We start from the raw sequence: 26918 nt of genomic DNA on the forward strand, positions 1-26918 counted from the left end.
GGCCCATCGAGTCTGCACCGACCACAATCCCACCCAGGCCCTACCCCCACATATTTTACCCGCTAACCCCTCTAACCTACACATCCCAGGACTCTAAGGGGCAATTTTTAACCTGGCCAATCAACCTAACCTGCACATCTTTGGACTGTGGGAGGAAACCGGAGCACCCGGAGGAAACCCACGCAGACACGAGGAGAATGTGCAAACTCCACACAGACAGTGACCCGAGCCGGGAATCGAACCCGGGACCCTGGAGCTGTGAAGCAGCAGTGCTAACCACTGTGCTACCGTGCCGCCCAAACTACTTGGCATAGCTACATACAACAGTTGAGTGCTATTTCTAAACTTGAAAACTAATTAGTTAAATTAAACACAATAAAGATGTCAGAGCAGGTGATGTGTTGCAGCTGTAGCATGTGGGATTTTGTGGACACCAGTGTGATCCACAGCAACAGGGAGTTGGTTTAGCTCAGTTGGTTGGACAGCTTGTTTGTGATGTAGATCGATGCCAACAGTGTGGGTTCAATTCCTGTACTGACTGAGGTTATTCAGAAAGGCTCTGCCTTCTCAATCTTTCCCCTTGCCTGAGGTATGGTGATCCTTGGGTTAAATCACCACCAGACAGCTCTTCCCCTCAAAGGGGAGTCACCTGGGACTATGGTCCCTATGATTACCACAGCAAGCACATATGCAATAAATATCTACAGCTCAAAGTTGATGAGGGGGAGTCCCAGTTTTGGATAATGCGATGCACGTGGGAGGGGAAATGTTACCTCAACACTTTGTTCCAAGAGGCAGTCACACCCCTTTGGCTAGGCACTTCTGATTGGTCTGTGATCAGCGACAAGAGGCTGTGACTATAAGGGAGGGAGATATGGGGATCCAGAAGGTAGCAATATTTGAGCCTCAATCCTGGCAATTGTTCATAGAATCCTAGAGTCCCTATAGTGCTAAAAGGAAGTCATTCAGCCCGTTGAGTCTGCACTGACACAATCCCACCCACATCCTATCCCCACAACCCCATGTATTTACCCGAGTTAGTCTCCTTGACACTAAGGGGCAATTTAGCACGGCCAATCCACCTAACCTGCACATCTTTAGACTGTGGGAGGAAACCGGAGCACCCAGAGGAAACCCATGCAGACACGGGGAGAACGTGCAAACTCCACACAGACAGTGACCCAAGCCAGGAATCGAACCCAGGTCCCTGGCACTGTGAGGCAGCAGTGCTAACCACTGTGCCACCGTGCTGCCATTCTTGCAGCTCGTATGGATGAGAGCAGGGGTTGCAGGTTGGAAGTTGTGCTATATAATATCGAATTATCCATGATTTTCTAGAATGGTGGAGCAGGTTTGATGGGCCAAATGGCCTACTCCCACTCCTATTTCTCAGCATCCGACGATTCAAGGAGCTTCAATCAGCACATTGATATTTTTGTCTGCAACACCGCACAGCATAATTGGAGCATTTTTGCTTTTGGCAGGACCGTTTGTGCTGCACGGATCGAAAAGCATCGAATAAAAGATGAGACAGTGATCAAGCTGGTCTGCTTAAAGCATGAGCTGTAGAGTGGGGCCCCGAGTTGCCGAATGCCCCTTTGGAGACTGCTCTTCACAGCATCAGGAGGAAGGGGATACCAATCCTCTTGGGAGGTTAAAAGGCCTTCAGGCAGCACACCTGGGGAGGCAGTGGTGTAGTGGTATTGTCACTGGGCTAGCAATCCAGTGACCTAGCAATCCAGTACTGCTCTGGCGATCCAAGTTCGAATCCCACCATGGCAGAAGGTGAAATTTGAATTCACTAAAAAATCTGGAATTTAAAAAAGTCCAATGATGAACATGAAACCATTGTCAATTGTCATAAAAACCGATCTGAAACATTGTTGATTATCGTAAAAATCCATCTGGTTCCCTAATATCCTTCAGGGAAGGAAATCTGCCATCCTTACCTGGTCTGGCCTACATGTGAATCCAGACCCACAACAATGTGGTTGACTCTTAATTGACCTCAGCTGAAGGCCAGTTGGGAATGGGCAATAAATGGCCAAACCAGCATGCCCCTATCCCATGAATGAATATACAAAACAATCCACCATTACTGAGATCAGGTTTAATGATCTCAGCAGATTTGCCAAACTGAGAATCCTACATCTCCCTCAATTACTCCCTTCTCGCGACTCTAGCATTTCAACCCCACTATTCACAACAGTTCTCTCCTCTCACTCCCTTTGTACTCTTCCAATCATTGCACCACCTTTCACTTCACATTTTTTTCCACTGACTCACAAGCTCTGCATCTCCCACTTACACTCCCATCGCACCTTTCCCTTCCCAGTGCTTGACATCTTTTATGCATCGCCACTAGTGCTGCATCACTGATGCATTCTCAAAAGAGCTCACAAGACTAACAGTTGTGGGAGAAGGTGTGGCACAGCACAAGACGATAGGCGAAGAAGGCTGAAGAGGCCTACACACTCTCTCCTCATGTGAGGAGGAGATGCTGAGCGTCGTGGCCAGGGGCAATGATGATTCCTCACAAGGTTAATTGATCAGAGTGGCGTGCAGCTGCGTGGGCAGTATGGGATGCCACAGGTGCCAACTCACCAGAATCACAACTAGCTCTGCTGCAAAGACCTCAGATGAGGATTTCATGGGCCCATCTACTGATGATGGCTAATGGATTTACAACAGGAAATACAAGCTTGACAGGACAGCCTGTTAGTGAGCCTGTGCATAATGGCTGAAATATAGCTCTTACCTATGTCAGGCTCCAGGGAAAGCATATAGCCCACTCTGTCCAAATGGAGCGAGTGTTCAATTCCAAGAATACGATCGTGCATGCACTACAATGAAGATCACACTGGCATCATGGAAGCTTGGGGGGGTCGGGGGGGGGAGGTGTGGGGGACAGTGAGTGGGTGTGGTAAACCACTGTTATGTCCTGATAACCACTGTTATGTTCTGATGACTGGACACACCCCTACCGGTGCTGCCTGAGGCTCCTCCCCTGTTCACTGGGGTATAAAGGTGGTTGCTCCTCCCCTTCGCCTCATTCTGGTCCGATCCCTCGGTTAGAGTTTACTGTAGAGTTAGTTCCCTTTTATAGTTAATAAAAGCCTATTATTCCAGATTCCGTCTCTGGGTATTGATAGTGCTGATGTGGAGATGCCGGCGTTGGACTGGGGTAAACACAGTAAGAAGTTTAACAACACCAGGTTAAAGTCCAACAGGTTTATTTGGTAGCAAAAGCCACACAAGCTTTCGAGGCTCTAAGCCCCTTCTTGGGCTTAGAGCCTCGAAAGCTTGTGTGGCTTTTGCTACCAAATAAACCTGTTGGACTTTAACCTGGTGTTGTTAAACTTCTTACTGTATTGATAGTGCATCAGTGGGGATGAGTGGTGGGGGCCTAGAGTTGACAAGGGCTTCCAGAACATCACATCCCCCTTGCAGGTAGCTCTGAAGCAGAGCTGTTTGAGTGCTGAACTGCAGGCACAGGGGGGGCACCTTGGCAGGATGGCCGTCCCCAACCTGTCTGTGCTCTTGACATTGCCACACGTTGGTTGGGCTGGAGCCCTGGGATTAAGCCTTTTTAATTCCCACAGACGTCCTCCAGACCGACAGAGAGATGAATTGCTGAAAAAGTTTATCCTATGGTGAGTTAAGTAGACCAGTTTCACAGAAAGTTCCTGTGACAAGCGTTGACCCCTCATTTAAACATGTTATTGACTTTCAGGAATAGTCACAGCACAAACTCTTGATGCTTATGGAGAAGCTCAATCCAAAATGGCAGGCAACGTGTGATGGGTGATCATGTAAAGCTGATTGTGATAACCCCCCACAAGGTCCACGGGGAATCACTGATTGATCTTCCCGTGGGGCTCATTGAGTGTGAGTTCTCCTGGTAACAAGCAGTGGCCTGCCAGGCTGGAACTCATTACTTGAGCCTTTTATAATGCAGGCCCAGAACTGGGCCTGCTGAACTGCAGTCCCAGGCAGGTACTAGTGTGTGTACTCCACGGTGATAGTTTTATTTTGCATTCTGTAGTGAACTATGTTCTTTTCCAGTCAGGCTTCCTGAGTCATTACATTGATCATATTGGACTTTCAGAAACCCATTTTACACCTGAAAACTGGATGAACTGGGTTCTAACGTCCTTTAGGGAAGGAAATATGTTTTCCTGACCTGGTCTGGCCTACATGTCATTCCAGAGCCACAGCAATCTGGTTGACTCTTAAATGCCCTCTGAAATGGCCTAGCAAGCCACTCAGTTGTTGAGGAAGGCAGCTCACCACCACTTTCTCAAGGGCAACTGGGGATGGGCAATAAATGCTGGCCGGCCAGTGATGCTCATGTCCTACGAATGAATAAAAAAGCAGTTTATATGCCTGAGAAGGCTTGAAAATGAACTGCATATGAGTTTTAAGGCATCACCATCTGTATTTGGGAGACTGTCACTGAATATGGTTCATTCAGGTTGTGCAACTTTAAATCCCTGATCCAATTTCCCTTTGCTTTCTAAATATTTAAATGAGTAAATTGGAGTAAACGATAGATTAACTGTCCAACAATACGTGCATTTCAGGATCACATTCATGCGAGGTAAGAATATATCTCTTTGTTTTCCAGTTGCTGTTATCAGTTATGTAAACACTGCTTGGGTTACGGTGCACACAGACACAAAGCAGCAGCAATGGGAGGAATATAGAAGTTTATATAACAATGACAAACTCTTCCAATAGCAGGGGTTGAAATTCAGTAAGCTATTGAAAGGAATTATTCGCAAGCACAGGGACTATTGGCCATTCAGTGAGTGAAAGAAGCTAGCAATGAGTCACAGTCGATTCCCTCCTGCCAGACATCAATCCTTCGGGCAATGAAATATTTCTTGAAGTCTTTGTAATGTGCTCGGCAATATATTATCAAATTCAAACCCTTTTTGGAGAAATGGAAAAATATATTAATTACACAAAAAAGGTTTCACCAAAAGGATCATTTTTGCCTGAATTTACACAAATGGCTTAGAAAATCAACCTGGTCTTCTGTGGCTAAGTGAGTATCAAGCTCCAATACGTCAGGCTGGAAGTGCGTGAACATTGTGAGCCAGAGTTATAGCACCCGCCATATTGGAATAGACAATGTCAATAGGGTCCAGGGCCCTTGTCTAAAACATAGGATAAAAGCAAATTACTGCGGATGCTGGAATCTGAAACCAAAAGAGAAAATGTTGGAAAATCTCAGCAGGTCTGGCAGCATCTGTCAGGAGAGAAAAGAGCTGACGTTTCAGATGACCCTTTGTCAAAGCTTTGTCCATGTCTAAAACAGCTGGTAGTCCCTCTACATCTACAGATAAGAAATCTCCTGTCTTTCTGAGGTCCACAATACTATATGCATTTATCCCGAGGTTGCCCTGGCTTTAACCGGTAGACCGCCAAACTGACAAAACTCAACTCTCCCGTCACTTCTCAAAATTCAGACCCCGAGAAGAAGGGACAACCTCTTCATTGTACAATTGCAGAACCTGAAGGCCTCCCCTATTTCTCAGACACACAGTTTGATTGCAAGACAAGAACACAAGAGATGGGTGCAGGAGTAGACCACATGGCCCTCTGTGCCTCCAGAACCTTCCCTGTCATTCAGCACGATCATGGCTGATCTTAGCTTCAACTCCACTTTCATGTCCACTCCCATATCCCTTGTTTCCTTTAGAGACCGAAAATCTACCCATCCGAGCCTTTAATACAGTCAATGATAGAACACCCACAACCTTCTGGGGTCGCAAATTCCAAAGATTCATAGGTGGCACCGTGGTTAGCACTACTGCCTCACAGCACCAGGAACTGGGTTCAATTCCCGGCTTGGGTCACTGTCTTGGAGTTTGCACACTCCCCCTGTGTCTGCGTGGGTTTGCTCCGGGTGCTCCGGTTTCCTTCCACATTCCAAAGATGTGAAGGTTAGGTTGATTTGCCATGCTAAATTGCCCCTTAGTGTCAGGGGGTTAGTAGGGTAAATAGGTAGGGTTATGGGGATAGGGCCTGGGTGGGATTGTGGTCAGTGCAGACCTGATGGGCCAAATGGTTTCCTTCTGCACTGTAGGGATTCTATGATGATTCTATTAACTCTTAGAATAAAGAAATCTCTCCTCATCTCAGTCCTAAATGATTATCCTGAAACTGTACCCCCATATTCTAGGGTCCCCATCCAGGAAAACAGCCTTTTCATGTCTAGCAAGGCCAATGCACCTAACCAGCAGGTCTTTCGGACTGTCGGAGGAAGCTGGAGCACCCGGAGGAAACCCACGCAGACACGAGAAGAACGTGCAAACTCCGCACAGTCACCCAAGTTGGGAATTGAACCTGGCTCCCTGGCGCTGTGAGGCAGCAGTACTAACCGCTGTGCTACCGTGGGAGTTTGACCCAGAGACAGTGAAGGAAAGGCTGATATATTTCCAAGACAGGATGGTGAGTGAATTGGAGGTGGACTTGCTGATGGTGGTGTTCCCATGCATCTGCTACCCTTGTCCTTCTAGGCGGTAGAGGTCACGGGTTTGGAAGGTGCTGTCGAAGGAACCTTGATGAGTTGCTGCAGTGCGTCTTGTAGATGGTGCACACGGCTGCTACTATGGTGGAGGGAATGGGTGTTGAAGCTGATGAATGGGGTGTCAATCAAGTGGGCTGTTTCGTCTGGATGGTGTTGAGCTTTTTGAGTGTTGTTGGAGCTGCACCCATCCAGCTTGCATTGTGTTTCATTGTTTCATTGCAAAAGGTCAAATACAGAAAGGGCAGAGTGGGAGTAAAGTAGAGAATTGAAATGTGAAGCAACAGGAAGCTTAGAATCATGCCTGAAGACTGAACGAAGGTGTTTTGCAAAGGGGTCACCCAGTCTGCGTTTGGTCTCCCCAGTACAGAGGAGACCACATTGTCAGTGATGAATATAGTACACTAAATAGAATTGAGTACAACTAAATCGCTGTTTCACATGGAAGGGTTGATTGCAGCCTTTGAAATTAAGAAATGAAGGAGATAAAAGGACATCTCCTGCACTGCTGACATTCAATTTGATTTGATTTGATTTATTATTGTCATATGGATTGATATACAGTGAAAAGTATCGTTTCCTACGTGCTATACAGACAAAGTGTACCATTCATAGAGTACATAGGGGAGAAGGAAAGGAGAGAGTGCAGAATGTAGTGTTACAGTCATAGCTCGGGTGTAGAGAAAGATCAACTTAATGTATGGTGGGTCCATTCAAAAGTCTGATGGCAGCAGGGAAGAAGCTGTTCTTGAGTCGATTGGTACATGACCTCAGACATTTGTATCTTTTTGGTGGAAGAGAATCCGGGATGTGTGGGGTCGTTGATTATGCTGGCTGCTTTTCCGAGGCAGTGGGAAGTGTAGACGGAATCAATGGATGGAAAAAACATATCACTGACAAGAGTGGAATGGGGAGCAGATTTCCAATCACAACCAGCATAGTGATCCTTCATCCTTCATCAAAAAATGTCATCAAGAGCTTCTAAACATCGGGAACAGCCACTGAGAGAGAACAACGAGGGAGACGGAAAGGGAGGACGCCTCCTCGAACCGACAAACTACACCACACCTTTACCAGCTAACACCCAATGTGATCACGAGGAGAACCTGTAAGGTTAAAATGGGGCTCATAAACAATCTAGGAGTCCGTAAGCAATACTTCCACCCAACCCTCTGCAAGAAGGAATGACCTAAATTTTTAAGTGTTTTATTTGTAAATAAATCCAAGAGTGGTATAAATGTCAGTCAGCGGGGTAAAGTGCTTCATCTGTGAGATGTGGGAGATCCGTGAGGTTTCAAGTGTTCCGGACAACTGCATCTGCACCCAATTGCAGTTCCTCACAGACCGCGTGGGTGAGTTGGAGCAGCAGTTGGATGCACGGAGGAGCAGGCAGGTGGCGGGAAAGCATCATAGATAGGAGCTTTAGAGACGTGGTCACACCCAAGGTGCAGGCAGATAGATGGGTGACCGCGAGAAGGGGCAGTGCAGGAATCCCCTGTGCCTATCCCCCTCTCTAATAGGTACGCTCTTTTGGATACTGTTGGGGAGGGGAATGAAGGTTCTTTGTTCTTTGACCCTCGATACTCAGAATTGCTGCTGATGATTACATGATCCAATAAACCTCCCAGTGAACCTCTTCTCCCTGCGAGATTCAGAGAGGTCGTTTTTCCTCATTATTTCATTTGCAATTTGTTTGTTAATTAATTTGGTGTCATACTTGTTCAGTGAGCCTGAATTTTAATGTATTGTGAAACATTTATAAATCCTCCACTTCAACAAATTAATGAAAGCGAGCGCACAGTGACAAATGTTAACAAAACTTTTAACAAAACTTAATTTACTAATACATCACTGCAGACATTGATACTAAGTGAAGCAGTATGAAAATATCTTTGAGATCGATTCGAAAGGCATGTTTTAATCAAAGGCAAGCTTGAAGCATTCTGCACATTCAATGGGATTGTCAGAAGCAGTGCAGCCTTTAATTTTTGGATTATTTTTTATTATTAACTGGCATGAAACTGTTCTCTTGATGTGGAATTTGAACAATCTATAATGGATGAGTCTGAATACATACCATTCATTCAATTTGTTATGTAACTGTAGCTAAATGGGTATCTAAACTCCAATATTCCAGGCAGGAACTGCGTGAACATGGTGGGCTAATTAACTCTCGCCTCAATGTCAGAAAGTTGTGGGTTTAAGCTCAGAATCAAGGCTGACACTACAGTGAAGTAGTTGGGGGGTGATACACTTTTGGATGAATTGCTAAGTCCTCTGAGATGGGTGTACAAGGTCTTCAGCCATTATTTTGAAAAAGGGAAAAGCTCATTTCCCCAGTGTCCGTGGCCAATTTTCATCCCCAACTAACACCGCTAATCACATCATAGAGTCCAAAGAGTAATACAGCACGGAAACAGGCCCTTCGGCCCAACCAGCCCATGCCGACCATGGTGCCCTCCCAGCTAGTCCCAAACGTTTGGTCCATATCCCTCTAATCCTTTCCCATCCATGTATTTATCCAAATGCTTTTTAAATGCTGCTATTGTACCTGCCTCAACCACTTTCTCTGGCAGCTCATTCCATACATGCACCACCCTCTGTGTGAAGAAGTTGCCCCTCAGGTCCCTTTTAAATCTTTCCCCTCGCATCTTAAATCTATGCCGTCTAGTTTTCAATTCCCCTTCCCTGGGAAAAACACTATGTGGCGAATTTTCCCATTTTGTCCACCACGGGAATTGTAGCGGGCGAGGGCAGACAATGGAAAGATCCGTTGACCTCAGGCGGGATTTTCTGGTTTTGGGGTAAACGTGGCTGCAAAGTCCCACCCTATGTGAGTTCACCCAATCTATGCCCCTCATGATTTTTTATCCCTCAATAAGGTAACCCCTCATTCTCTTACTTTCCAAGGAATAAAGTCTCAGCCTGGCCAACCTCTCCCTATAACTCAGGCCCTCTCGTCCTGGCAACATCCTCATAAATCTTCTTTGCTCTCTTTCCAGATTATCAATGTCCTTCCTATAACTAGATGACCAAAACTGTATACAATACTCCAAGTGCGGACTTAGCAAACAACTTATACAACTGTAACATAATGTCCCAACTCTTATACTCAGACCCGTGACTGATGGAGGCCACTGTGCTAAATGCCTTCTTCACCACTCTGTCTACCTGTGGTGCCGCTTTCAACAAACTATGTACTTGTACTCCTAGGTCCCTATGTTCCTCAACACTCCCCAGGGCCCTACCATTTACTGTATAAGTCCTACCCTGGTTTGACTTTCCAAAATGCAACACCTCACACTTACCTGTATTGAAATCCATTTGCCAATCCTCGGCCCACTTCCCTAACTGATCAAGATCCCCCTGTAATTTTTGATAACCTTCTTCGCTATCAATGATACCTCCTAATTTAGTATCATTGGAGAGAAATGATTCTGTACCGGGGAAATATGGAGGCATTGGTAAGTTTGAAATCTACTCCAATAGTGTCAAATTAGTCTTTATTCTGTGGGAAAGTTACTATCACATACTCAAGAAAGTATAAGCATGGTGTACTAGCAAATCAGAAGTAATCGCAGCAGTACTTCATAGCATGAAATGCACTCTTTAATTTCTCTTTTATCATCGGATTTACAAATAAATACATGTAACCAATTTAGATTTCAGAATGAGTAATGAAGCAGATTTAGGCCAGTGATGCGTGCATATTTATCTCATGGCGATTATATTATGATCAAGTTCAACATTGTGCTTAAAGGGAGCAGTGAGGGACAGCTACTGAGATTCTAGATTTGAGTAGGTGAACTTCAAAAGGGTGAGATGGGCACAGATATTGGGGCACGTGCATCGGGGCAGTGGAACGGTGGCACAGTGGTTAGCCGTGCAGCCTCACAGCGCCAGAGATCCGGGTTCAGTTTCGGCCTTGGGTGACTGTGTGGAGTTTGCCTGTTCTCCCCGTATCAGCATGGGTTTCCCCCGGGTGCTCCGGTTTCCTGGGAAAAATCCTGCCATTGTAACTGCCCTAACTATAATCTTCCAAAGTTCTTCCATTTCATGAACTGTTACTCTCAGATTGGAAAATTGTGCATGTCACACCACTATTTAAGGAAAGTAAGAGAGGAAAATTATAGACTGATCAGCCTAATAATGCCTGCTCTTGAATATTACTCGAGTCTATAATTAAGGAGAGGGCGACTGAACACCTTGATAATTTTCATAGAGAGCAAGGGTGGATTTGTTAAGGGCGAATAATGCTTGACCAAACCGATTGAACTTTAAAATAAGTAAAAGTAAAGCTTATTTATTAGTCACAAGTGAGGCTTACATTAACACTGCAATGAAGTTACTGTGAAATTTCCCGAGTCGCCACACTCTGGCGCCTCTTCAGGTCAATGCACCTAACCAGCACGTCTCCCAGATTGTGGGAGGAAACCGGAGCTCCCGGAGGAAACCCCCGCAGACACGGGGAGAATGTGCAGACTCCACACAGACAGTGACCCAAGCCGGGAATCGAACCCGGGTCACTGGCACTGTGAGGCAGCAGTGCCAACCACTGTGCCACTGTAACGCCCTCTTTTTAAAGAGGTGGCTAAAGTAAGGAACAACTTGGGAATGTCAATGGATGTTATTTATTTGAACCTTCCAGAAGGGACTTGGTAAAGACCCTCGTAAGAAATTGTCAGTTGAAGTTTCCCTCTGTTTCTAAATCTAACGATTTCGGGCAGGATAGTGGAGTTAAGTGCTGCGCCAAGTGTTTTCACCATGTATCAACCATCATTCTAATGGATCCTTGGTTGTTCTGACATTGGTAGCAATGAAAGTACAAACAGTTTGCAGGAATCTTTGCCTAAAACAAGCAGAGAAAATTAAATTCCATGCCAACTAAAGGCCAGAAACCAGAATAGGATGGCAATGGCCGGAATCTTACCGCCTCACCCGCCCGAAGCTCGTAAGATCCTGCCTGAGGCCAACGGACAGTGCCATTCTGCGAGCAGGTAAAATTCCGGCCATTGGCTGGAATTGTCCAATCTCATTTGCCCCGTCACCGCCGCCGGCGAGAACGGAGAATTTGCCACTGCATTTGCTGCAGCGGAACTGGAGAATCCCAGCCGCGGGTGAGGTCGGAGAATTCCGGCCAACATTTAAAAATTCATTTTTCTTTTGTCAGTAATCTTATTTTTAACTGGGAATAAATGAACACAAATTTAAACAGGGAAAGGAATGAAGGACCAAAGCAGACAGGAAATAAGATAAAATAGGATGAAAGGATTTTGTCGTATACGTCGCTTCCAAGTTCCCCTTAGGCTCACACTCTACTCAATCTTTGATGTCTATTGCTGCTCCTTTATCATTGCTGGCTTGCAATCCTGAATTTTCCAACCCAGCATTATCATGGGAGCATCATCACAAATGCTACAGAAGTTCAAAATATGTTTTGAAGGAAGCATTACTAGCGCAAACGCAAACCAGTCTCCCATCCATTGACTCTGTCCATACTTCTCGCTGCCTCGGCAAAGCAGCCAGCATAATTAAGGACCCGATGCACCCCGGACATTCTCTCTTCCACCTTCTTCCTTCAGGAAAAAGATACAAAAGTCTGAGGTCACGTACCAACCGACTCAAGAACAGCTTCTTCCCTGCTGCTGTCAGACTTTTGAATGGACCTACCTTGCATTAAGTTGATCTTTCTCTGCACCCTAGCTATGACTGTAACACTACATTCTGCACTCTCTTGTTTCCTTCTCTATGAACGGTATGTTTTGTCTGTATAGCGCGCAAGGAACAATACTTTTCACTGTCTACTAATACATGTGACAATAATAAATCAAATCAAATCAAAATTAAGAATTTGCAATTGGGTGAAAACGCTAAGGCTGGGATTCTACCCCCCTCACTGTCGGTGGGTGGGAAAGCGGATAATCCAATGGGAATCCGCACATAACTTTAACGTGGTGGGATTTCCCATTCCCATTATCTCCACTCCTCTGCCAATAATGTAATGGGATTCCCCACCACAAAAGGTCGAGAACTCCATCACCGCACATAAACAGCTCATTAGTGAGCTTCCTCGCTGTATTGCTCCCCTCTGCATTGGGGTTGCCCCCCTCCCCACCAATGTGATGTCGCTTTGACGGGGAATTTAAAACAGCTTTTACCAAAATAGGACCTGACAAATGGTAAGCACTGTCCTCAGGTGGGGAGTGGGTCACGCCTAGGCAGTGCCAAGGAAGCAGATTCTGTTGTAGTATTGTAATGGTCTGTGGAAGGGGGCGGGGGGGGGGGGGGGGGGGGGGGGAGTGAGGTGGGGGGTGGAGCGGGTTGGGGGGGAGGAGGGAGCCTGGGTGGGGGGGAGGGAGGAGTGGGTGGGGGCACTTCCAGTGTCGGGGGCTGTTCTTGAGTGGTGGGGGAGCGGGGTGGCGGGGTCAAGTCTCTGTCGGGGTATTCCATTTTCTTTCATTGATTTAGATCAGGGCACCCTTTAAAACCAGCGCCCCCATCTCTTGAAAGCCAATTGGATACTGGTGGCCAGTGTGAAATCGTAGGGCCCGCTTCCTTGTACTGTGTACAGTTCTGGTCACCCTATTATAGAAAAGATATTATCAAACTAGAAAGAATGCAGAAAAGATTTACCAGGATGCTACTGGGACTTGATGGTTTGAGTTATAAGGAGAGGCTGGATAGACTGGGACTTTTTTCTCTGGAGCATAGGAGACTTAGAGGTGATCTTATAGAGATCTATAAAATAATGAGGGGCATAGATCAGCTAGATAGTCAATATCTTTTCCCAAGGATAGGGGAGTCTAAAACTAGAGGGCATAGGTTTAAGGTGAGAGGGGAAAGATACAAAAGGGCCCAGAGGGGCAGTTTTTTCACACAGACGATGGTGAGTGTCTGGGACAAGCTGTCAGAGGTAGTAGTAGAGGCGGGTACAGTTTTGTCTTTTAAAAACCGTTTACACAGTTACACGGGTAAGATGGGTATAGAGAGATATGGGCCTAACGTGGGCAATTGGGATTAGCTTACGGGTTTAAAAAAAAAGGGCAGCATGGACAAGTTGGACCGAAGGTCCTGTTTCCATGCTGTAAACCTCTATGACTCCTTGATTTTTTTTGCCTCAGTGTCAAAGCACATGACGGGAAATGCCAGCAGCGGGGCTGGCGAGCTACATGTTCCTGCCTGAGGACACTTAGACAACAAAATGATAAAATGCTGCCCCAAGGGTGGGATTTTCCACCCCCCCCCCTCCCGCTCCCCAACAGGGTATTTTCTGGTGGCAGAAGCAGCTCGCCATTGGCTGGCGGTGTGACCTTCAGGTCCCGCCAATATCTACGAGGTTTTGAGTGCCCTGCATTTCCGCCGGCGGAGAATGTTCTGTGCAGGGGGTTGAGGGAGGTGTGGAGGGTCACCATCGGCGGGACTGGAGGATCCCACTGGCAGGAGAGGCTGGAAGATATTAACCTAAAGAGCAAAAGCTCAGTAGTGGAAGAGCTGCCCATTTGAATCCTATCGGGAGTATATTAGAAATCAGCGCACTGTGTAAGAAAATGAGAACTAGGTTACGAGGTGAGATATAAAAAAAAAATACAGCATTTTTAATAGGATTTCTTCTCATCTAATATTGGATACAGTTGCAACTTTTAACTGGGCAATCGGCAGACTTACCACAGTGATAAAACCTGGTAACACAAAGGCAAATTGCTGTGGATGCTGTTAATCTGAAATCTAAAGAGAAAATGTTGGAAATACTCAGCAGGCCTGGCAACCTGTGGAGAGAGCGAAACTGAGTTGACATTTCAGGTCAGCGATCTTTCACCAGAACTAAATAATGTTCCAGATACAACAGGTTTTAAGGTAGTACAGAGTGAGAGAAAGAAGGGGAGAGGAGGAAGGAATGAAAGGGAAGGTCAGCGATTGGAGGGCAGGGGAGATTAACTGACAAAAGGGAGGAAGGAATCAGGGAAAAGGGGATGATGATGATGGAACAAGTAAAGAAACATAGATTGGTCGAGAAGGTATTAAACAAAGAACCATTATCGGATGGTGGGGCAGTGGGTGGGTACTGTCTTATTAAGGGTTATGGTGAGCGGCGGGTAAGTGGATCTGAGTCCACGAAAAGATCAGCCATGATCTTATTGAATGGCGGAGCAGCTCGAGGGGTCAGATGGCCTTCTCCTGCTCCTAGTTCTTATGTTCTTACTGCAGGCAGAGGGGGAAGAGGAGGTGGTGACATCGTGGCAATGTCACTGGACTAGTAATCCAGAGGCTCAGGCTAATGCTCTGGGGTCATGGGTTCAAATGCCACACATGGGTTCAAATTTAAAATCAATTCAAGCTAGTCTTAGTATTGGTAACCATGCCAACCATCTCCACTTATTGTAAAAACTCATTGATTCACCAATGTCCTTTTAGAAAGGAAATCTCCCGTCCTTATCTGGTCTGGCCTCCAGATCACAGCAATATTGTTATCATAGAATCCCTATAGTGCAGAAGGAAGCCATTTGGCCAATCGCATCTGCGCCGACAACAATCCCACCCAGCCCCTATCCCTGTAGCCCCATGTATTTACCCTAGCTAGTCCCCCTGACAGTAAGGGGCAATTTGCCATGGCCAATCAACCTAACTCACACATCTTTGGACCATGGGAGGAAACCGGAGCACCTGGAGGAAACCCACACAGACATGGGGAGAACATGCAAACTCCACACAGACAGTGGCCCAAGGCCGGAATCGAACCCGGGTTCCTGGCACTGGGAGGTAGCAGTGCTAACCACTGTACCACCCTACCGCCCCACCTTTGGCTTTAACACTAGCCTAGCCATGTAAATATTCTCCAGCCTGTCTAGTTCCACTTGAGGTTTATCACTATCCTCCTCACAGTGCACATTACTTCAAAGTTTCTCATCACCTCCAACTTTTGAAGGAGTGTCCGACACCATCTTCTTGAGTACAGTACTTTACGAGACAATTGCAGGCTTGACAGAGAGTATACACATTAGATTCAAGGAGGTCACATTCGCTTCACCCTGCCTGACTATTGACACATACCAAAACCATAGAAGGGCATATCATGAAGCTTCTGTTTGCTGACAATGTGGAACCCATGGAGGTGGCAATGCAAGTCATTATGGCTGGAACTTTGCCGTCCTGCCCGACATCAGAATCAGCGCGAGCAAGGGGTGAACTATGGAAAGGTCCGTTGACCTCGGGCGGGATTTTACAGATTCGGGACCAGTGAGGCCATAAAATACCGCCCTATAAACTTTTTCTATGAGGTAGTGAATAGCTTTGGCTTTAACACTGGTCTAGCTATGAAAATATTGTGGCTACAAAAGCAGGTCAGAATCTCAGAATCGTTGGCGACTAACTCACCTCCAGGACTCTCTGAAGCCTGTCCCTAGCTACAAGCTACAAGTCAGGAGTGTGATGGAATACTCTCCACATACCAGGATGAGTGCAGCTCCCGACAACATTCAAGAAGCTTGACACCATTTAGGGCAAAGCAGCCCGCTTGATTGGCACCCCATTCCTACCTTGAACTTTAACTCCCCTACCAGGTGCATACAGTGGCAGCAATGTCTACGATATACAATATGTACTTTGATTTGGTTTGATTTATTATTGTCACGTGTATTGGGACACAGTGAAAAGTATTGTTTCTTGCGCGCTACACAGACAAAGCATACCGTTCATAGAGAAGGAAACGAGAGAGTGCAGAATGTGGTGTTACAGTCATAGCGAGGGTGCAGAGAAAGATCAAATTAATGCGAGGTCGGTCCATTCAAAAGTCTGACAGCAGCAGGGAGAAAGCTGTTCTTGAGTCGGTTGGTACGTGACCTCAGACTTTTGTATCTTTTTCCTGACGGAAGAAAGTGGAAGAGAGAATGTCCGGGGTGTGTCGGGTCCTTGATTATGCTGGCTGCTTTGCCAAGGCAGCGGGAAGCATAGACAGAGTCAATGGATGGGAGGCTGGTTTGCGTGATGGATTGGGCTACATTCACGACCTTTTGTAGTTTGCCAGCAACTGCCAAACTTGTGATCTGTACCACCTGGGAGATGGCAACAGATGCATGGGAACACCAGCACCTGCAATTCCCCTTCAAGCCATGCACCATCCTGACTTGGAACGACATCGACGTTCCTTCACTGCTGCTGGGTCAAAAGACAGCTGAAACGCCATTCTGAACAGCACTCTGGGTGTACTTGTACATCGCAAGCATTGCAGCGGTTCAAGAAGATGGCTCACCATCACCTTCTCAAGGGCAATTAGGGATGGACAAATGCTAGCCTTGCCAGCGCACATCCCATAAAAGAATTTGAAAAAGCACTCAATAAATAGAGATTTTATATTCTTCTTTTGAATGAGCTGAGTTTATAGGCTGGAGCTGTGACAGGAAATCAATCAGAGGAAGAATTTGAAAGATGGAAGGTCAGCTTGAGTGCAAGGAATGAGCACCGTGTCTCTGACGTACAATGTTGTACCTTGACTGCCGTCTGAAATGACCCAGCAAGCCACTCAGCCCAAGAGCAGTTAGGGATGGGCACCAAGTGCTGCCCTCGATGCCCACATCCCATGAAAGAATAATGAAGGAATAATGAAGGAATAATGAAACTGCCCTGTGTCAAAACAATGGGAGCTGTAGTTATAAACGGAAATTGTTGAACTCAGTGTTGAGTCCGGAAGGTTGTAACGTGCCTACTCTGCTGTTACCTGTGACTGATTTGTCATTTCTGAAATTGTTTCCCGCCGGTGGGAAGTGGCGGGATTCTCTGCTCCCGCCGCTGTCAATGGAAATTCCCATTAACGTCACCCCACACCGACGGGAAACCCACAGGTGAGGGGTACACTGCCGGCGGTACTGAAGAATCTCGCTGGCGTAAACGGCCGGAGAATTCCAGCCCATATCTGTTTTATTTCTCCCTACCTGGGCCAATGATCCTAAGCCAATTGTAGAAGGCCCACCTACATTGTCCCAGCTGAGATCAGTGAACCCAGTACTGCTCAGGAATTATAACTGGGATTTTGATCTTCCTGATCTCCAGATGGGTATCTTTCTCCAAGAGGTTTTACAATAGCTTTCATTACTTCCCTTCAGATATGCAGAGTCAAATTAATTACACGTACAATCAACATGTTTAACAGAAATGTACTGAAAATATGAATATCAATAGTAGCAACATGTTTCTTTATAGTACCTTTCATACAATGGTATATTTCCTTTTTACAGTAGAGGCCTGAAGAGCAAGCTGTTATGATCCTAGGTGGAGATGTGTATGGAGAGGTAATGAACCAAAATTTACTGGATAATTTATCCAAATGAAGAAATTACAAGATATCACTTTTTGTAACTCTTACTTAATCAGAACTGTTGCAAATTACGCAGGTTGATGATATTCTAAATCAAAATGTGAATTTCACTGAATGATATATAATTTATTTATTAGTTTTGCAAGTAGGCTTATGTAAACACTGCAATGCGGGTACACTGAGGGAAAATTTAGCATGACCAATGCACCTAACCAGCACGTCTTTCGGATTGCAGGAGGAAACCGGAGCTCCCGGAGGAAACCCACGCAGACATGGGGAGAAAGTCCAGACTCCACACAGACAGTGACCCCAGCCGGGAATCAAACCCGGGTCCCTGGCGCTGTGAGGCAGCAGTGCTAACTACAGTGCCATCATGGCTGGGTGGTGTGTCTGTGTGTGTGTGCGTGTGTGTGTGCATGTGTGTGTGTGCATGTGTGTGTGTGTGTGTGTGTGTGGTGGGGTGGAGATAGGGGTGGGCGAGAGGGGGGCATAAACCAAAATTGCCAAATTTGCTGAACAAGTTACCCAAATGAAGAAATTACAAGATATCACTTTTTGTAACTCTTGCTTTAACGCAAATCAGAACTGTTGCTAATTACATAGGTCAATGATATTTTAAATAAAACGGTGAATTTCGCTGTATATATATATATAACTTGCACTGTTTGGAAGGTTCATGCATTTCACCTTGCTGCTGGTTGCTAGAATGTCTGCGGCTATTTATGCTGTGGAACGTGGGCTCCCATGCGTTTGATCAGGAACTCCTATAGATTCAGTTCTCCCACATTATCACCATAGTGATCACTCAACAACCTCACATGGGCATCATTAAGCTCTGGCCATTAGCTGGTCAGTGTGCTGCCTGGCCACTCGTCATGCAAGCCTCCTCCTTGCAACTTCTGCTGCTGCTGCCCTGATGTGGGCGGATGCTACGGGCACGCAGGGGAATTTAAATCTTCTGTGTGAGTGATAAGGTACAATGTAGATGCAGTTTCATAGAACATAGAACATAGAACATTACAGCGCAGAACAGGCCCTTCGGCCCACGATGTTGCACCGACCAGTTAAAAAAAAAAACTGTGACCCTCCAACCTAAACCAATTTCTTTTCGTCCATGAACCTATCTACGGATCTCTTAAACGCCCCCAAACTAGGCGCATTTACTACTGATGCTGGCAGGGCATTCCAATCCCTCACCACCCTCTGGGTAAAGAACCTACCCCTGACATCGGTTCTATAACTACCCCCCCTCAATTTAAAGCCATGCCCCCTCGTGCTGGATTTCTCCATCAGAGGAAAAAGGCTATCACTATCCACCCTATCTAAACCTCTAATCATCTTATATGTTTCAATAAGATCCCCTCTTAGCCGCCGCCTTTCCAGCGAAAACAATCCCAAATCCCTCAGCCTCTCCTCATAGGATCTCCCCTCCATACCAGGCAACATCCTGGTAAACCTCCTCTGCACCCTCTCCAAAGCCTCCACATCCTTCCTGTAATGTGGGGACCAGAACTGCACACAGTACTCCAAGTGCGGCCGCACCAGAGTTGTGTACAGTTGCAACATAACGCTACGACTCCTAAATTCAATCCCCCTACCAATAAACGCCAAGACACCATATGCCTTCTTAACAACCTTATCTACTTGATTCCCAACTTTCAGGGATCTATGCACACATACACCTAGATCCCTCTGCTCCTCCACACTATTCAAAGTCCTCCCGTTAGCCCTATACTCAACAGGTGTGAGAGACTCAAACCTTGCATTGTCTTCTTGACAGTGGAAAACTAGAGGCCGCCCTAACTCTCTGGAGGAAGATGTGATGGGCATGTTCAATCACAAATGGCCTTCCTTGTCAATTAGAACTAACATGCAGCTGAATGAAGCAAGTAAAGAGGCAATGGGCACATTAGTCTTCACAGCAAGAGGGATTCGAGCATAGAATCCCTACAGTGCAGAAGGAGACCACAATCCTACCCAGGCCCTATCCCCATAACCCCATGCATTTACCCTGCTAGTTCCCCTGACACTAAGGGACAATTTATTACGGCCAATCCACCTAACCTGCACATCTTTGGACTGTGGGAGGAAACTGGAGCACCCGGAGGAAACCCACGCAGACACGGGGAGAAAGTGCAAACTCCACACAGACAGTGACCCAAGCCGGGAATTGAACCCGGGTCCCTGACGCCTCAGGTAGCAGTGCTAACCACTGTGCCACCGTGCCATCCCTTGATTTAAGAAGTGTGTGTACATTTGGCTGAAACATTTTTCAGACCTCACATGGATATCTACATGGCCAGTTCACCTCAAAGAACAAAGAAAGGCACAGCACAGGAACAGGCCCTTCGGCCCTCCAAGCCTGCATCAACCATGATGCCTCTCTAAACTCAAATTGTATGCTCTTATGGAGTCCATTCCCATCCTATTCATGTATTCGTCTAGTTGCCCCTTAAATGTCACTATCGTACCTGCTCCCACCACCTCTCCGGACAGTGCATTCCAGACATTCACCACCCTCTGTGTAAAAAAACTTGCCTCGCACATCTCCTCTAAACTTTTCCCCTCGCACCTTAAACCTACGTCCCCTAGTACTTGACTTTTATACCCTCGGAAAGAGCATCTGACTATCCAAAAGGATACCTCCTCACCAAGAGTGCCAGTAGACCTTGGATAAAGGATTAGCAACCAACGTGCTTCGGACAAGAGGTTTGAGTGAATGAGGAAAAAGAGAGTAGAATGGGCCGATGTGCCGGATGGTGTTGGGGACTGTAAGGTTATCCATGTGAGGCATCTCAGGCCTCTGCAGGAAAGAATTCTACCCTGGCTTCAATATCCACACTGACGGATCAGGAATGCCAAGGCCACCCAGGACTGAGCCTTGTATGGATCTCTGCTATTGGAGGACCCATAGTGTTCACACCTCAGAAATCCACAGTGCAGGTGAGGCACTCCAGTTGAGTGGACTGCAAATCACCTCGAAACTTCTTGGTATGATTAAGATGTCAAGGGCTAATGATGTGTGAGTGGTGACTGGGGGAAGGAACACTTTCGCCCCTCATTAGTCTGCATTGAGGAGTGAGTTCAAGGGAATAAAAAATGTTCTCATCTTGCTCCACCCTGTGCATAACCTAGCTGGTTCTGTCTGCATGAGCTCTCTTCCTGGTTGGTCCTCCTTTGGAGCAGGTGTCAGGATAATATGAAACATCTTTAGCAGCTGAGGTTGTGCGTAAAGGGAGTGCTATGTAGGTTTTAATGCATCCATTTGGTGCCAGGGTTCTGCATTTTTAGCATAGTTTTGCACACGCAAATAGTCAAACCAACATCAGGGCAGGTGACAATTGGCGCTACTTGATTCAGTTCTGAGAAATCAAGAACATTGTAGACTAATGTCTGCAAACAAAAGGGTGCAGGGACCTTCCAGCCAGCAAGCAGAGAACACCAAATGTATTGGCAGCTTACCCTGCCTGGAATCTGGGAGGGATTGAGTAGGCATGGGTACATCTGCCATGTCATACCCCTGCTATGACCTGTGCATGTGGATCAGTGACATCCTGGCCCTCGCCACCTCTGTCCCTTTCCACATCCTCCTTGTCAGAAGAGACATCCCCCTTTCCTATGTCACCTTTGGGCAAGACATTCTCCCCTTTGTAGCGCTGGGTTGCACAGAGTGTGGCAGGCAACAATGATCTGAGACAATCTCTGTGGTGGGTATTGGAGATCCCTGCCTGAGCAGTCCAAACATCTCAACCTCATTTTTAGGAGGCCTATCATGCACTCGATCAGGGACCTGGTGGAGGCATGTGCATCAGTGTCGCTCTCCTCAGCAGCACCATGTGGATGATGGACTGGCCTTGATTAGTCGGCCCTGCAATCGCCGAGCTCCTTCAAAAGCCTGTGGCACCTGCGAGAGGCTCAAAATGTATGTGCCATGTGAGTTCCCTGGGAATTGAGCACAAGCATGCAGGATCTGTCTTCTGTGATCAGAAATGAGCAACACGTTCAAAGAATGGAATACTTTTCTATTGATGAATGTGACTGGCTGTTGCTAGGGAGCTCTCAAGGCCACATGGGCGGCACGGTGGCACAGTCATGCATAGCCATGTGTGAACAGAAGGAAAACTAATCTCTATTCCAGCAGGATGCTTTCACTTGGGAGGGCTGGGGTGGGGATGCCATGTCTAAGTGGATGCCAGGCAAAGGGTTCACAGTGCCAGGGACCCAGTGCCAGGGTCCCAGCGCCAGGGACCCAGTTCCAGAGACCCACCCCTCTCCTTTGCTTCAGGCAATCCCCAAATTGCTGCAGATCTCTTGCCATCTGACTTTCAGGATCCAGGTGGAGTTGTCCAAGTGGGTGCGCTCGCCTCAACAGGACACCTGTCGCATTCCATATGGACTTGAATGCCGCTGACTGGGAGATACGGAGCTCTGGGGGGGGTCCGCTAGCGAAAAGGCTTAAGGCAGCAGTGACCTTCATGTCACCGGCATGGGATGTCCTCCAAGCCTTGTGGCCACAGCTCACGCTAAAGAAGATGTGAGAAACTACATCACGCAGCAAACAAAGGTGTCTCCAACACCACCTTTTGTTCATTTCTAGATTTGAGCACTGCCTGGGGGACACCCATGGTCAGGCCAAAGCCCCTCATTGCACTGAACCATATTCACCAGCATTTTGACCTTCCTTAAGCCCTGCTGCCTCTTGCTGCTCAGGCCCTTCCTCCCCCTGGCCCTGTGCCAACCTACGGGAGGCCCTCCTTATCCTCATCTGGGTGAGAGCCATTACCAAGGCAGGGTTCCTGGAGCCTGCATCGTCACTGCCCCAGTGGATCTATGAATGATTTGGGGTGATAAATCCAGTGAGCAGCTTTCCCTCCATCTCAAAGCAGGCGAGTACTGAAACCCTTTGCCTGGCGTCCACTTAGACATGGCATCCCCACCCCAGCCCTCCCAGGTGAAAGCATCCTGCTGGAATAGAGATCAGTTTTCCTTCTGTTCACACATGACTATGCATGGACTGGGGTGATGATGTCCATGTGCATGAACAGACATTATTCAGCTTGCCTCCATTAATCTCTGGACTTGTAGAGAGCCTTGACATGATAGAAATATTTCCTGCGTGAGCGCTTTGGGAGGATGGAGGTTTAGAGACATGAGTTTGCTGCTGCTGTTCCCCAGCTCTGCCTCCAGGAGGAATTCACCTCCCTCACTCTCTCTCTCCTCCCTCCCTCCCTCCCTCCCTCTCTCCCTCCCTTCATCCCTCCCTCCCTCCCTCCTTGAAGAGCTTGTCGTATGAGGAACGGTTGAGGACTCTGGGTCTGTACTCGTTGGAGTTTAGAAGGATGAGGGGGGATCTCATTGAAACTTACAGGATACTGCGAGGCCTGGATCGAGTGGACGTGGAGAGGATGTTTCCACTAGTAGGAAAAAACTAGAACCAGAGGGCACAACCTCAGGCTAAAGGGATGATCCTTTCAAACAGAGATGAGGAGGAATTTCTTCAGCCAGAGAGTGGTGAATCTGTGGAACTCCTTGCCGCAGAAGGCTGTGGAGGCCAGGGCACTGAGTGTCTCTAAGACAGAGATGGATAGGTTCTTGATTAATAAGGGGATCGGGGTTATGGAAAAAGACAGGAGAATGGGGATGAGAAAAATATCAGCCGTGATTGAATGGTGCAGAAGGCTCGATGGGCTGAGTGGCCTAATTCTGCTCCTATGTCTTATGGTCTTATAGTCCCTCCCTTCATCACAGCCTCTAACAACAGCGGGTGGCAAATCACAAAGAATTGAGACCTGCTCCAGATCTTGATGGAGTCTGATTGGAATGTGACCCATTAGCCATGGAGAAAGGCTGCTTTATTGAACAGTAGGAACCTCGAGAGCAGAGTTCAGCTGGACCTAGTTCTCCATGGGATGAACTAATAATTAGTAGGAACCTTCTTCATTTGACACAAAAAATGAAAACTCCTCCCACCCCGTTCTGAGACTCCTCCTATATTGATTGTTTGAGAGGTTTTAGTAACCGCATAACAACTTGTAGATTTTGAAGATGATGTGTTTGGAAGCACTTCCTTCCCCCTATCATCCACCATGTCCCCCTCATCCTCCTCCATTGCCTCACAATTCCTCTCCTTCCTGTAACTATTCAGCATTGCCACATTACCTTAGATCCATTTATTATTCATGTCGACATGCCTGCTCTTCCCCCGTTCCCTTCACTGTTGCAGTTCCCGTGCCCTCCTGATCTTGAGCTCCCCCACCCCCGGTCCGAAGGCCAGCTGTACCCTGACTTTCTGAGAACTCCCTCACCATGAGACCATCCACTCGCACCCCCCTGCACCACCCCCCCATAAGCCTTGAACTTCAACCCTATCAATCCAACTCCCTCCTCTTACTGTGACTGTACACTCTGTTTTTAAGTTCATTTATTGGTGTCACAAGTAGGCTTACATTAACACTGCAATGAAGTTATTGTGAAAATCCCCTAGTCGCCACACTCTGGCGCTTGTTCGGGTACACTGAGGGAGAATTTAGCATGGCCAATGCATCTAACCAGCACGTCTTTCAGACTGTGGGAGGAAACTGGAGCACCCGGAGGAAACCCATGCAGACATGAGGGGAATATGCAAACTCCACACAGACAGTGACCGAGGCCAAAATTGAACCCGCTGTGAGGCAGCAGTGCTAACAACTGTGCCACTGTGCCACCCCAGTAATGCCTTCAAACCGCTAGGAACTCATGGACCATGGCCTCTAAACACATCCCTTGTTCACAACCCAGGGGGCCATCGGCTGCCCTGTGCTGGGGTCAAGACATGCTTGCTATGCTTATCCCTCTAGTGTGCGTCTGAAATCCTGACTTGGACATCCTTCTAACCATGTTCCAAATAGTCTGGCTTCTTGCTGAGAGCAGCTTCCCACCCTATCCCTCTGGTTCTCCCCCACCCATTCCCATCTCCACTCCACCCTCTACCACTTGTCCTCCCCCTGCCCTGTCCTGTCTCCACTCCAACCTTCTTGCCCTTTCCTGCTGGTCCTACCTCCCGTGCCCAGGCTGGGCACAGCTTTCGCTACCAGCACCCAATATGAGTGACGTTCGGGGTGATGACCTCAAGAAGGTGAAGGCCGCTCTCACTGATCTCAAAGTTATTCAAGAAGCTCTCCGGGTGCATGACACTTGAGCGCAGTCGTAAAACTGAATGTTATAAACTCCGGAGGGCAGGGAACTTAATTTGGAGGGGGAGCTTAACTCCGGCGAGATGGTCTTTAATAAGCCCGCATGAGATGCTGATGAGAGCAGATGGGCTTCCCAACATTGTTCATCTGGAGCTCAACCTGCCTTTAACCTGCCTTTAAATTCCCGAGAACAAAATTCTGACAGTTCATCCTGATCATAGAGTCATAGACTCCCTACAGTGCAGAAGGAGGCCATTCAGCACATCGAGTTTGCATCTACCACAATCCCACTCAGGCCCTATCCTCATAACCGCACGTATTTACCCTAGCTAGTCCCCCTGACACTAAAGGGCAATTTAGCATGACCAATCCATCTAGCCGATGCCCGGGAACAGATTTTTCTCCGTTCACCAAATTAGGTTCCCCACCTGTCATGGTCCCTACTGCTGGCGGGAACGGAAGATTAGACTTTTAACTCCAGATTTGAATTCAAATTTCACCATCTGCCGTGGTGGGATCCGAACCCGGGTCCCCAGAGCATTAGCCTTGGTCTCTGGATTGCTAGTCTAGTGATAATTCCACTGTGCCACTGAGGTGGGGGGTGAGATGCAGAGTGGTGGAAGGACAGAACAATATGGTGAAGAATTATAACAGCTAAAGGCTTTGCCGTCAATAATGGATTGGAAGAAGACGGGTAAAGAGTAGGCCAGTGTCAGAAGAGTGAGTATTAGGCTGTGGAGGATTCCACGAAGAGGGAGGAGCGCAGCCACGGAAGAGTTTGGAAATTAAGTCAACGCGCCGAGGGACAGGCACTAACTCAGGATTACATAACAAGAGGTTTGAGGTTTACTGTGCGATTGGACGCAGGAATTATTTCTGAAAAATCTGCGGCAGGCAATCATACAGTGCCGACGCTGTGAAGCATAAAAAATAAATAAGACGTATTATAACTCTTATTAAACATCAATACTTTAAAAGACATCACAATGATTTAAAATCTATTGGTTGACACTTGACCAGTTTGGGCAATGATTCAATCAGTGGTGATACTGCGCATTGTGTTACTGGGCTTGTAGATAATTTAGCACAGGAGCTGCTCGCTTCTGTAATTTGATTTCCCATTAATTGTCATTTTGTTGGTCCTCAGGGCTTTGTGAATACCATCTGCACAATAATCTGCAGAGGTACAGCTTCCAAATGAATATTAAACTTAGGCCGTCAGCAAAAATAAACTTGCAGGCCAGAGCCGAGCGCTGATAAATTTGACACAAAACAAAATCCGTTGGAAAAGAAAGGAAGCTATGTTTACAGAGTCTCAGGCATTGGGACAACATCTTTTTAAATATATATTTCATTCTTTTTTTTAATGCAATGTGATTTTCACCTGAGGCAGCTAACTTATTTTATCACGTACAAAGTGTGTCGATTCCCTGCTGGCTTAGGTAATTTTTGTTCCTTTGACAGTTTTGTTCCTTTTTGTTCCTTAGGACAGTTTTGTTCCTTTGACACTACGCGCTGAACAGACCGGCAATTCTCTGAACTTTATCAATATGTCATGTTCGTACCAGTGAAGCATTTAGTTTTGGTTTAATTTGCACTTCAGAGATTGAGTACAGGGCTGAAGAGAAAAGATTGTAACTGTTGTTGGTTTTATCAAAACTTATTGCTTTATCCAAATTCAATATATATCCAACACTCACCTGTATGTTACCAGGCAATGGGGGTAATTGCAATAGACTGGTTTGTTTGATATTGCAGTCCACAGTAATCTTATTCTTTTTCGGCAGTCCTTTGGGATCGAGGATAACTTGCTTCCATTCCAGTCTGATGGGTCCTGAGATGGCAGATAGGTCTCGTACCCAAACTGCAGACTCTGCCATGTGCCAGGAGGATGCATGGTGCT

This window comes from Mustelus asterias, chromosome 17 (genome assembly GCF_964213995.1).
Source record: "Mustelus asterias chromosome 17, sMusAst1.hap1.1, whole genome shotgun sequence".
NCBI lineage: Eukaryota > Metazoa > Chordata > Chondrichthyes > Carcharhiniformes > Triakidae > Mustelus > Mustelus asterias.